Source organism: Hyaena hyaena, unplaced genomic scaffold, assembly GCF_003009895.1.
Source record: "Hyaena hyaena isolate Hyena2069 unplaced genomic scaffold, ASM300989v1 scaffold_49, whole genome shotgun sequence".
NCBI classification, from domain to species: domain Eukaryota; kingdom Metazoa; phylum Chordata; class Mammalia; order Carnivora; family Hyaenidae; genus Hyaena; species Hyaena hyaena.
Genome location: NW_024080681.1, coordinates 2,217,609 through 2,230,795, shown reverse-complemented (window position 1 = coordinate 2,230,795; position 13,187 = coordinate 2,217,609). Strand labels below are relative to the sequence as shown.

Genomic DNA, 13,187 nt, shown 5'->3' with positions numbered 1-13,187 from the left:
AAATGTAATTCTCATTGTAGAAAAAAGTACTTTTAATTTATAAAATCTCTTGCTTTCATATGAAGGAAGTAAAGATTCATTTTAGGGTTTTTTTTTTTAAGTAAGAATATTAGTGGTAGCAATTTATGTTAATTTTTATGATCCTTAACTTCAGATATTTTTAAATTACCTATTCTTTACTAGTATCATGAAATAATAGCAGCCTTTCAGGCTTCCTAAGTTTTTAGTGACCACCTCAAAATAAATTTAATATTATATTCCAAATATAGTGTAACTACCAAAAAGAAAGGTAGAGATTCTAGCTGCCTTTGATTTGAATACCACATTCCTGTTACATTAGATTTTTTATTTGATCTATCACATAATTCATATTGAGCTTGTGGCTAGGGTAAACTCCTAGCTCTCCCCCACCCTCCTTTTTTGTTTTGTTTGTGCGTGTGAGAGAGAGTGAACATGTGAGTGCATGCTGTTTATTCATCCATAAACTTGTTTATTGACTCGTTAAAAGTTACCTAGTTTAGGCTATGGGTGGTAGAAACATAAATCAAACATAGATCTAATAGGGCAGCAAGATGTGGGTAAGTCATTTCATAAGAGGAAAATGTGATAATGGTGCTTTATAGGTAAAACACTATAGATATTCATATGATCCTTGGAACTGAGGCTCTCAACAAAGGGCCTGCAGCCAGGAGATGTCATTTTGTGTATAAGTGGTCACCTTAGATGCTTTTAACAGAAATCTATTTAATCAATTATATATATGCACTACTTTGTCTGGAGTAGATTGGAATTGAGGTATTGGAATTTACTGTTTCAATTATCATACTTGTATATTCATGTTGTCTTAGAATTTTTGCCCTAAAATGTGGTTATTTTAATTACATTGTAACATACATTAGTTAAAAATGTGATGATCTGTTTTATTTCTCTTTCCTTGCAAGGGCCTATGAAATGACCTGGATGATATAGTTACAGATTTCCTGCTCAGTCTCTTCCTCCTCCACCATATACAAAAAATTGGTTTTGGTACCCTACAACCCCCATAAACAGGATTTGTATTGATACACAAATTATGAGTTAATAACAATTTATAATACCAATGAGAAATGATTATTATAAAATAGCAATGTGTTGATTAGAAGACCCAGCTTTATTGTGAATGTGGTTTTGGGGTGGTTTTGGGCTATACCTAGCTGTCATCCAGCCTGTAAAATGTGTGTTGCCCTTGTGCATTGTGGCTACACCTAATATCTATTTTTCATCTTTTAAAAAATAATCAAGTAGAGTTTGTTTCTCCTGATTATATGGTTCGGCTTAATCCCCTAGAATCACATTGCTAAGATTTAATAAATTACAGAATATAATAAATACTGTGCAGTTAACTTAGAAAAGAGGTAAATACTTGAAAAGGGTTCTGTTTAGTTAGATAAGTATGACTTGCATCTTTTTTTTTTTTTAATATTTTTATTTATTTCTAGGAGAGAGAGAGAGAGAGAGACAGGTGAGCAGGGGAGGGTCAGAGAGAGAGGGAGACACAGACTCTGAAATAGGCTCCAGGCTCTGAGCTGGCAGTCAGCACAGAGCCCGACGTGGGGCTCGAACCGACGAACCGTGAGATCATGACCCAAGCGAAAGTCGGACGCTTAACCGACTAAGCCACCCAGGCGCCCCATGACTTGCATCTTTGAATACTAACACAGTGTGTGTGTGTGTGTGTGTGTGTGTGTGTGTGTGTGTGTGTGTGGTGTGTGGTGTGTATGTATTAAAGTCATTCTTTGTGCTGTTTGTTTTATGTTTAAGTGCATAGGCAAACTTCTTTCAACCTGGCTTCCAAGTTTCCTAAATAAGAAAGGGTGTATCACATACCAGGTTTACAGATAATAACATTAAATGAAGAAATGTTGAGATTCTTTAAGCCCCAAGTCCATTCTTAGGAATTCCATGAATGGGACACTTGGGTGGCTCAGTCAGTTAAGCATCTGACTCTTAATTTTGGCTCAAGTCATGATCTCATGGTTTGTGGTTTTAATCCCTGTGTTGGGCTCTGCACTGATAGTGTTGAGCCTCCTTTGGGGTCTCTCTCTGCCCATCTCCCACTTGCACATGCATGCTCTCTTTCTCTCTCTCTCAAAATAAGTAAATTTAAAAAAGAAGAAAAGAATTCCATGAAAAACCACCGCTCTTGAAATAAAGTTTGAAGTTGTTTGAAAATATGGGGTGCCTGGGTGACTCAGTCAGTTAAGTGTCCCAACTCAAAATCTTAACTCCAGTCCATCTGTCTGTCTGTCTTTGTTTGTTTCTTTCTTTTTCTTCCTTTTTCTTCCTTTTTCTTTTTCTTTTTTAAAGTTTATTTATTTATTTGAAAGAGAAAGCATGAGTCAGGGAGGGGCAGAGAGAAAGAATCCCAAGCAGGCTCTGTGCTGATAGGCTGATGTGAGTTCAGGCTGATGTGAGGCCTGAACCCACAAACTACAAGATCTTGACTTGAGCCAAAGTCAGATGCTTACTTGACTAAGCCACCTAGGCGACCCTCCATTCAGGTCTTGATCATTTCAGGGTCATGAGTTCAAGCCCCGCATTGGGCTCTATGCTGGGCATGGAGCCTACCTTAAAAAATAAATTTTTTTTTCTTTTTTTTCCGAAGGTGGCTGGGTGACTGTCAAAGCCTGGGTGGTTTGGTTGAATGTCTGACTCTTGATTTTGTCTCAGGTCATGATCCCATGGTCCTAAGATTGAGCCCCACACTGAGCCCCACACTGGAGCATGGAGCCTGCTTGAGGTTCTCTTTTTCTCTTTCCCTTTGCCTCTCTCTGTTGCTCACACATTCTCTCTAAAATACAAATAAAATAAAAAGTCCTGTGGGCCTGTGCGCAGTTAGTTATAGGAAAGATTGTTAAGGGAAGTAAGTATTTTTAAACATACTTCAGTAATATTCATTAGGATATTAAAATATTTTAATAATAGATGCTAGGGTAAAAGATACCCCTTTGCTTTGCTTAGAAATTAGGAATCAGGGGCGCCTGGGTGGCTTAGTCGGTTAAGCGTCTGACGTTTGCTTGGGTCATGATCTCGCGGTTCGTGGGTTCGAGCCCCGCGTCGGGCTCTGTGCTGACTGCCAGCTCAGAGCCTGGAGCCTGTTTCTGTCTGTGACTCCCTCTCTCTCTGACCCTCCCCTGCTCACGCTGTCTCTCTCTCTCTCTCCTAGAAATAAATAAAACATTAAAAAAAAACAAAAAAAAACACAGAAATTAGGAATCAGTTTTCTTAATTTTAGAAATAGCTTTACTTGGATAAATTCTGATAAGTGGGATGCCTGAGTGATATGTACCCAGAGCATTGCTTCTTCCTCTAAGCTCACTTAGCAGTAAGTATATCACTTACAGCATTTATTACATTTTATTATAACTTTGTTTACATGCATATGCCCTTTGTTCCTGCAAATTTGAAGGGCAAAGCTTGAGTTATATTCACCTTTTTTCTGTAGTTGGTGGTCATTTAAGTTATACTGAGTGAGTGAATGAATGAATGAATGAAACACTATGAAGGGAGTACATTTATAAGCATAAAATGCTGACAGGGAGGTATGTAACTAATACTTATGTAAAGGCCTAGCCCTTATCAGAGATTTAATCGGAAAAAGTAAAGTAAGTATCAGTTGCTTATTGTGTATTTAATTTTTTTAAGTATTGAAAGTACTTATTTATTTAAAAAAATTTTTTTTACGTGTTTTATTTAGTTTTGAGCGAGAGAGAGCATGAGTGGGGGAGAGTCAGAGAGACAGGGAGTTACAGAATCCAGAGACAGCCTCCAGGCTCCGAGCTAGCTGTCAGCACAGAGCCCCATGCAGGGCTGAAACCCATGAACTGTGAGATCATGACCTGAGCCGAAGTTAGGCGCTTAACTGACTGAGCCACCCAGGTGCCCTGATTTTTTAAAAAAAAATTTTAATGTTTTGTTTATTTCTGAGAGAGAGACTGCGTGAACTGAGGAGGGTCAGAGAGAGAGGGAGATACAGAATCTGAAACAGCCTCCAGGCTCCGAGCTAGCTGTCGGCACAGAGCCCAACACGGGGCTTGAAACCACAAACCATGAGATCATGACCTGAGCTGAAGTTGGACGCTTAACCGACTGAGCCACCCAGGCGCCCCGAAAGCACTTTTTAAAAATTTTATTTTAGAAAGAGAGACAGCATAAGCACGGTGAGGGACAAAGGGGGAGAGAGAGAATCTTAAGCAGGCTCTATACTCAGTGCAGAGACCGACGTGGGGCTAGATCCCATTTGATCTGAGCCAAAATCAAAAGTCAGGCCAACCGAGCCACCCAGGTGCCCTTGCATCTTTAATTTGATGGATAATAAAATACACTAAAATATTAAGATATAGATATTCAGCTTAAATATTGTGTAGTCTAAACTGTCTCAGCTTTTTAAGCAGTTGTTCCTGATCACTAAGTGGTAGGCAGAGTTATTATATTATAGGATGCAGGATTTTTGAAATACATGTGGAAAATGTGTTTTCTATCATGCCTCTTGTTCACGTGAAAGCATGTAATGTGCCAGGGACTGTCTTTGTTATTCCCTTTTCTTATTCTTCTTTCATACTAGAACAAGACATGTTATATCCTACCATCCCTGGCTTCATTTGTCTTGTGTTTTAAGCTTGTATATTACCAATGTATTACAGTTTCATTAGGAAATTTGCTATGTGACTTATGTGACTTTATTAAAATGTATATTTTATATTGGTCGAGTTTGGTGTCTTTTACATTTATTTATTTATTTATTAAAATTTTTTTTTTATGTTTACTTTTGATAGAGACAGAGACAGAGCACAACTGGGGGAGGGCAGAGAGAGCGGGAGACACAGAATCCGAAGCAGGCTACAGGTTTCAAACTGTCATCACAGAGCCTGACTCAAGGCTCAAACCCACAGACTACAAGATCATGCTCTGAGCTGAAGTCAAGTGCTCAACTGATTGAGCCACTCAGGCACCCTTCAAGTTTGGGTTTTATGTAATTACTGAAATATTATTATAGTCCTATATTGATATAGATGAAAATTTAGGATAAATAATTATCTCTTGGACTTATCCAAGAGTATTAGTATAGCCTGAGAAAAACTTCACTGCAAGATTATTTACTAGTGATTTTTAGTATAGATCACAGTGAGATTCTAATGTATATATTTTTAAATTTATGCCTTTTGTTACAACTGTCATTAAAGAGAAGCATAAGGGATCATCCCACTATTCCTTTTTTTTTTTAAGTTTATTTATTTATTTTGAGAATGAGAGAGAGTGTGAGCAGGGTAGGCGCAGAGAGAAAGAGAGGTTGAGAAGAATCCTTAGCAGGTTATGCAGAGGTGATGATGAGGCTCAAACTCATGAACTGTGAGATCATGACCTGAGCTGAAACCAAGAGTTGGATGGGCAGCCACGCAGGTGACCCAACTACTATTCCTTTTTCTTAATAGAATTTCTATAAATTTTCTGAAATACTGCTTCATAGTGGTATTTTAAAAAAATACGTAGAAAGAATATTTGAGAACTCTGATATAATACAGTTGATCTTTTTGTAGGAAGTATTCATATACTGTTAAATTCAACCTTTTTTTTGGGTGTATATATATATATATTTTTTAGAGCCTTTTCTTGCATATATCTTGTTTTCCAAATTATAGGCAGTTGTCTTTATTTTCTGGTCTTCTCACCACTTTGCTAACTTTACTTCCTTTCATAGATTTGATGGTTCAGGTCTACCACTTTGCATTTGAGTGGAATGTCACTTAGTAAAGAAATTGTGATTTTATAGGAAGGAAATAGATGTATTGAAATAGTCATAAACTAGGTAGAGGAAGGAGTATTTTGGTAAGTCAGAGACTGAGTGGACTTCTCTTCTAAGTTAACATGGGTTATCTAGAGATTTCTTATGAGCCTTGGTTCCCTCATGAAAAGCTTTGAATTTTAGATGCGATAATGTTTAGGCCCTTTCCTGCTTTAAAATTCTATCAAATATATTATATTAGTAACATTCAAATAACTACAGTAAAAAATAAAAACATTATGTAGTCAATAACATGTTATTTTTTTGTGCCTCTGTGTTTAATTATTAGAGTACATAATACATCAAAAATTGATTCTGTCTAATATGTGATTTGTATATACCGTAAAAAGATACTGGATTTTTTTTCTTAAGTGCCACATAATGTTTTGGAAAACTGACAAGTTTCCTTTTTTCTGATTTTGACAAGATAATTCTTGCTATAGCCTTAGTAGTCTATGTTTACAAACTGTTTAAAACAAATGGTCAGACATTTGAAATTTTCTTTTGCACTTTGGAACATAAGTTTTCCCTACTTCTAAAATATGAGGGTATCAAGAATAAAGCCCAAGTAATCTGTAAAAGATATAAATATTCCCTTTGACGGATCTTGACTGGATTTGGGTTATTAGTCTAGGGGTGTCTGGATTTTATCTTTGTCATACGATGAGTGGGGTGGCAGAAAGCTAGGATAGGACACTCGTAGACAAGCAAGCATACTTTGAGAAGCAGACGTAAGAATCTAGGGAGAACAAAGATGCCAGAACAATAAAGAAGAAGAGAATAAATTTAAATTATATATAAATGGTATTATTGTGCATGAGGAAAACTAAATTTTGAAAAATACTGACTTGGCAATGAAATTTTTCCCAGCAAAATTTGAGCAAGTTTGAGCAAAAATTTGTAAAGGAAAAGGCTATTTATTTAGTACCTACTTTATGTCAGGTAAAGTGCCCTTTAGCATGTATCATTAAACTATATTTCATACTGCTTTTTGTTTTAGTCATGGATTTTTCTAGGAGGTCATATTCTTTATTCTTGCCTGTTTTCTTTTTATACAGAAATTAAAAGCCTAACAAATAAGTTTTTTAAAAAAATCTAACGGTGGGGGTACCTGGGTTGTTCTGTCAGTTAAACGTCTAGTTTTTGATCTTGCTCACATCATGATCTCATGGTTTGTGAGATCGAGCCCTGCATTCGGCTCGGAGCCTGCTTGGGATTCTGTCTCTTCCTCTCTCCGCCCCTTGCCCTTACTCTGTCTGTCTCTCAAAATAAATAAAACTTAAAAAAGAATTTGAAGGGACACTGGGTATTTGAATTACTTCCTGAATCATAAGAAAAAATGAGCTGTGTTGTATTCATGTTAATTTTGTATTTAAAAAGCTAAATTGAGAGCCGATGATTGCTCTGAGTTTACTTCATAGACATGATTTCAACATGAAATATTTTTATTTTACATGTTTTTAAGCACTAATTAGGCTTTATGTGGAAGAGATGGAATGAGGGAATGAAGAGGAAATGAAAGAGTATAAAAGTATGTTTCTGGGGAACCAGGTTGGCTCAGTTGGTGGAGCATTCGACTCAATCTCAGGGTTATGAGTTCAAGCACCACATTGGGTATGGAGCCTATTTAGAATAGAATAGAAATAGAATAGAATAGAATAGAATAGAAGAGAATAGAATAGAATAGAATTTACTAAAACAAAAGTACTTTGGGACGCCTGGGTGGTTCAGTCGGTTTGGCTCAAATCATGATCTTGCAGTTTGTGTGTTTGGGCCCCTGTATCAGGCTCTGTGCTCACAGCTCAGAGCCTGGAGCCTGCTTCAGATTCTGTGTTTCCCTCTCTCTCTCTCTCTGCCCTCCGGCCCCCCCACCCCCACACTCTGTCTCTCAAAAGTGAATAAACATTAAAAAAATTTTTATGAAAAAGTACTTTTCTGACTCTTTTTAATTCTTTTGATACCTCATTATCTCTAAAAGTTCATCAAAAACAGGTTTTGTATCTGATGGCATATTCAATGTCTGAGTTTCTAGAGTTGGTGATCTTAGGCAGTAAATGTCAGAAATTAAGTGTATTTCAGTGGTAGAAAAACCCATCTTTTTCCTCAGTTGTAAATTATATTTCATACTAAAATATTGCATGTGCCGTTGGGTTTTTATAAGTATTCCAGCTTAGATTTAATTTGGATTCATAGCCCTTCTTTTTTTTTTTTTAATTTCATCAAGTGATTAAACCCCATGTAAGTTGTTGTGCTGTTTCTTAAAAGTGTAGCAAGGATTTTATATGACTAAAAGTTATTTATTTATTTTTAAATGTTTATTTATTTAGAGAGAACAAGAGAGTGAGAGATCATGCGCACATGCAAGTGGGGGAAGGGCAAAGAGAGAGGGAGAGAGAGAGAATCCCAAGCAGGCTCTGCGCTGTCAGCGGGAAGCCCAACATGGGGCTCAATCCCAAGAACAATTAGATCATAACTTGATTCGAAATCATGAAATCATGACCTGAGCTGAAATCAAGATTTGGATGAGCCACCCAGGCACCTGTAAAGGTTATTTAAGTGTTTATCCTGTTTCATTATACTTGAAAATCTTTTATGTAACAGTTAAATGGGTATGTTTGGTTTATTTGTTTTATGCTTGTTTGAATTGTGTTATAAGCATCAGTGAAATCTTACAGAGTTGTGTGATACTTTTAAACTGTAACTGTGTTTGAAAATTCTTTGGTAATTACATGTATAGTTTCTTCTTGAAAAACTTCTGAGTACTTGATTTCCCCACTTGTATCATACATATCTTTTCTAACTTCAAGTCTTTCTTTGCTTTTTTGGGTTGACAGATATTTTTAATACTTGTGCATAGGAATAAAATCAAGTTGTTCTTTTGTGCGTGTCTCTGAAATCTGAAATTATAAGCACTCTGAACTCGTTCTAAAACAGTCTGTACCAGGAGAATAATGCTGAACCAACAAATCAAATATAAACAAAAAGTCTAGCATATCCAGAATCTTGGATATGTTGGTGTGGGACAAATAGTTCTGTTATGGAATTTTGATCTCTGGTTTCAGTGAACAAATATATTGTGTATTTTTTTGTTGTTTAAGTTTATTTGAGCTATAAGAGATGTTTCTATAGTTTTAATATGCTATAATTTACTAAGCCCACTATCATATTTTAAGTGTCTAATGTATTTCAGGCACTTTAGTAGTTGATAGTAATAGAGTAACTCAACAAGACAGATCCTTGCTGGTGAGGAGTTTATGAATTCATGAGATGGGCAAGTGTTGGATTGGGAATGACAGCTGTGATAAATGTTAAGAAAGGAATGTTCAGGAGCACCTGGGTGACTCAGTCAGTTAAGTGTTCGACTTCGGCTCAGGTCATGATTTCACGGTTCGTGGGTTCAAGCCCCGTGTCAGGCTCTGTGCTGACAGCTAACTCAGAGCCTGGAGCCTGTTTCAGATTCTGTGTCTCCGTCTCTCCCTACCCCCTCCCCCGCCGCCGCTCATGCTGTGTCTCTCTCTCAGAAATAAATAAAAAAACATTAAAAAAAAAAGTATGAGGAAGTCTAACAGAGTCATGAAGTAAAATTGGTGCCTAACATTATGTAAATTTTAGGTATACAACATAATGATTGTTACCTTATCATGTGTTACCTTTGGTAACCACCAGTCTGTTTTCTGTAACTGTGAATTTGTTTTTGTTTTGTTTTGCTTTATTTTTTAGATTCCATGTATAAGTGAAATCATATGGTACTTGTCTTTCCCTGACTCATTTCACTTAGCACAGTACCTTCAAGTTCTATCCATGCATGTTGTTGCAGATGGCATGATTTCCTTTTTTATTGCCAAGTATAGTATTCCATTGCATATGTATACCATTCATCCATCAGTGGACACTTAGGTTTTTTCCATGTGTGGCTATCATAAATAATACATCAGTGAACATGGGGTGCAGTACCTTTTTGAAATAATGTTTTTGTATTTGTTAGATAAATATACAGAAATTGAATAGTTGGATCATATTTTTAATTTTTTGATGAATCTTCATACTGTTTTTCGTAGTGGCTGTAACCAGTTTATATTGCCACCAACAGTGCATAATAGTTCCCTTTTCTCCACATCCTCTCTAACACTTGTTTATATCTTGCTTTTTTGATAATAGACATTCTATTAGACAGGTGTGAAGTGATAGCCCATTGTGGTTTTGGTTTGTAATTCCCTGATAATTAGTGATGCCGAACATGTTTTCATGTGCCTGTTGGCCATCTGTATGTCTTTGGGAAAATATCTATTCAGGTCTATTGCTCATTTTTAAATCAGGCTGTTGTTTTAATCAGGCTGTTTTGTTGTTTAGTTGTATGAGGTCTTAATATATGCCATATGTAAACCTTCTGTTGGATACATGATTTACAGAAGTCTTTTCCCGTTCAGTAGTTTGCCTTTTTGTTTTATTGATGGTTTTTTGAGGGTTTTTGTTTTTTTGTTTTTTGTTTTTTTGTTTTTTTGCTGTGCCGAAGTTTTTTTAGTTTGATGTAGTCTCATTTATTTTTGTTTCCCTTGCCTTTGGAGTCAGAGCCAAAACAAATACTGCTAAGAGCAATATCAAAGAACTTACCACCTTTGTTTTCTTCTAGGAATTTTATGATTTTAGTTCTTAAATTCAAATCTCCAGTCCATTTTCAGGGTTTTTTTGGTGTGTGTCTGGCTTATGGAAATGATCCCGTTTCATTCTTTTGCATGTAGCTGTCCAATTTTCCTTTATTGAAGAGACTGTTCTTTCCCTATTTTATGTTCTTGGGTCTTTCATATAAATTAATTGACTATATATGTTTGGACTTATTTTTGGGCTTTGTATTCTGTTTCATTGATCTGTGTGTCTGTTTTTATGTGAGTACCATACTGTTTTGATTACTATACCTTTGTAATAGTTTGAAGTCAAGGAATGCCGTTCCTCCAATTTTGTTCTTTCTCAAGATAGGTTTGGCTCTTTGGAATCTTTTATGATTCTTTATTTGTTCTGGCTCTGTGAAAAATGGCATTGAGATTTTTTATAAGGATTGCTTAGAATCTGTAGATGTCTTTGTATAACATAGACATTTTAACTGTTAATTCTTACATTTCATGATCATGGAGTATCTTTGCATTTATTTGTGTCTTCTACAGTTTTTTAGAATCAGTATCTTCCAGTTTTCAGTGTACTAGTCTTGCACCTCCTTAGTTAAATTTAATCCTAAATATTTTATTCTTTTTGGTGCTTTTGTAAATAGAGATTTTCTTTATTTTAGAGGGAGAGAGACTGTGTGACCAGGGGAGAGGGGCAGTGGAGAGAGAATCTCATAGGTTCCATGCTGAGCACATGTAGGACTAGGTCCCACTATCCTGAGATCATGACCTGAGCTGAAATCAAGAGTCAGACGCTCCATGGACTGAGCCACCCACATGTCCCAATGGGATTGTTTTCTTATATTTGTCTTTGATAGTTTGTTATTAGCACATAGAAATGCAACAAATTTCTGTATATTGGTTTTGTATTTTGTATTCTGCAACTTAACTGAACTCAGTTTTTTAGTTTAGTTTTTTGGTGGTATCTTGAGGGTTTTCTATATATAGTATCGTGTCATTTGCAAATAGTTACAGTTTTACATTTTCCTTTTCAATTTGGATTCTTTTTGTTTGTTTCTTTTTTTTTTTTTTTTTTTGTCTGATAGCTGAGGCTAGGAATTTTGAGTACTCTGTTGAATAAAAGTGGTGAGAGTAGATATCCTTCTCTTGTTCTTGATCTAAGGAAAAGCTTTTGGCTTTAAATATTTCCTTTTTGAGAGAGAGAGAGAGAGAGAGACAGAGTGTGAGCAGGGGAGGGACAGGGAGAGAGGGGGACACAGAATCCGAAGCAGTCTCCAGGCTCCAAGCTCCAAGCTGTCAGCACAGAGCCCAAGGTGGGGCCCGAACTCATGAAGTGTAAGATCATGACCTGAGCCAAAGTCAGACTTAGGTTTCTTTTCATTGAGTATGATGTTAGTTGAGAGTTTATCATATATGGCTTTCACTATATTTCACTGCATTTCCTCTATACCCATTTCGTTGAGAGTTTTTATTCTAGATGGATATTGAGCTTTGTTAAATGCTTTTTCTGTATCTATTGAGATGACCATATGATTTTTATCCTTAATGTTTTTTTTTAATTTTTTTTTAATGTTTTTTTTATTTATTTCTAGGAGAGAGAGAGAGACAGCACGAGCAGGGGAGGGTCAGAGAGAGAGGGAGTCACAGACTGAAACAGGCTCCAGGCTCTGAGCTGGCAGTCAGCACAGAGCCCTATGCGGGGCTTGAACCCACGAACCGCGAGATCATGACCCAAGCGAAAGTCGGATGCTTAACCGACTAAGCCACCCAGGCGCCCCTATCCTTAATGTTTTTAATCTAGTGTTTCATGTTGATCAATTTCCTTATGTTGATCCATCCTTTCATTTCCTGGAATAAATCTCACTTGATCACAGTGTATGATCCTTTATTTTTATTTATTTTTTTTAAAGTTTATTTATTTTTGAGAGAGAGCATGCAAATAGGAGAGGAACAGTGAGAGAGAATGAGAGCGAGAGCGAGCGAGAGAAAATCCCAAGTAGGCTCTGACCGTAAGCACAGAGCCCAGTAATGGGCTTGAACTCAGGAACCATGAGATTGTGACTAGAGCTGAAACCTGGTCATATGCTTAACCGACTGAGCCACCGAGGTGCCCCAGTGTGTGATCCTTTATATGTATTGTTGAATTCAGTTTGCTAATACTCTGTTGAGGATTTTTGCATCTGTATTCATCAAGGTTGTTGGCCTGTGATTTTTCTTTTTTCTTTGGTGGTCTTGTCTGGTTTTGTTGTCTGCGTAATGCTGGCCTTGTAAAGTGAGTTTGGAAGTATTTCTTCCTTTTATATTTTTTGGGAAGAGTTTGAGAAGGATAGGTATTAAATCTTCTTTGAATGTTTGATAGAATTCACCAGTGAATCTGTCTGGTCCTAGAGGTTTTTGATTACTGATTCATTTTCTTTGCTAGTATTTGATATATTCAGATTTTTCTTTTTCTTCATGGTTTAGTCTTGGAAGGTTGTATGTTTTAGGAATTTATCCATTTTTTTCCTAGGTTGTCCAATTTATTGGTATATAATTTTGTGTATTATTCTCTTATGATCCTTTGTATTTTTGTAGTATCAGTTGTAACTTCTTTTTCATTTCTGATTTGAATCTTCTTTTTTTTTCTTGATGAGTCCAGCTAAAGGTTTGTTTGCCTTTTCAAAGAACTAGCTGTTTGTTTCACTGAACTTCTGTGTTGTCTTTTCCATCTCTATTTCATTGATTTCTGTTTTGATCTTAATTATTTC

General features: G+C 36.3%; 1 protein-coding gene across 1 annotated transcript in view; it reads left to right on the top strand.

The window, feature by feature from the left end:
- ADAM10 (ADAM metallopeptidase domain 10) overlaps positions 1 to 13,187 on the top strand; it is a 133,143-nt gene that overhangs the window by 37,195 nt on the left and 82,761 nt on the right. The window lies entirely within an intron of this gene.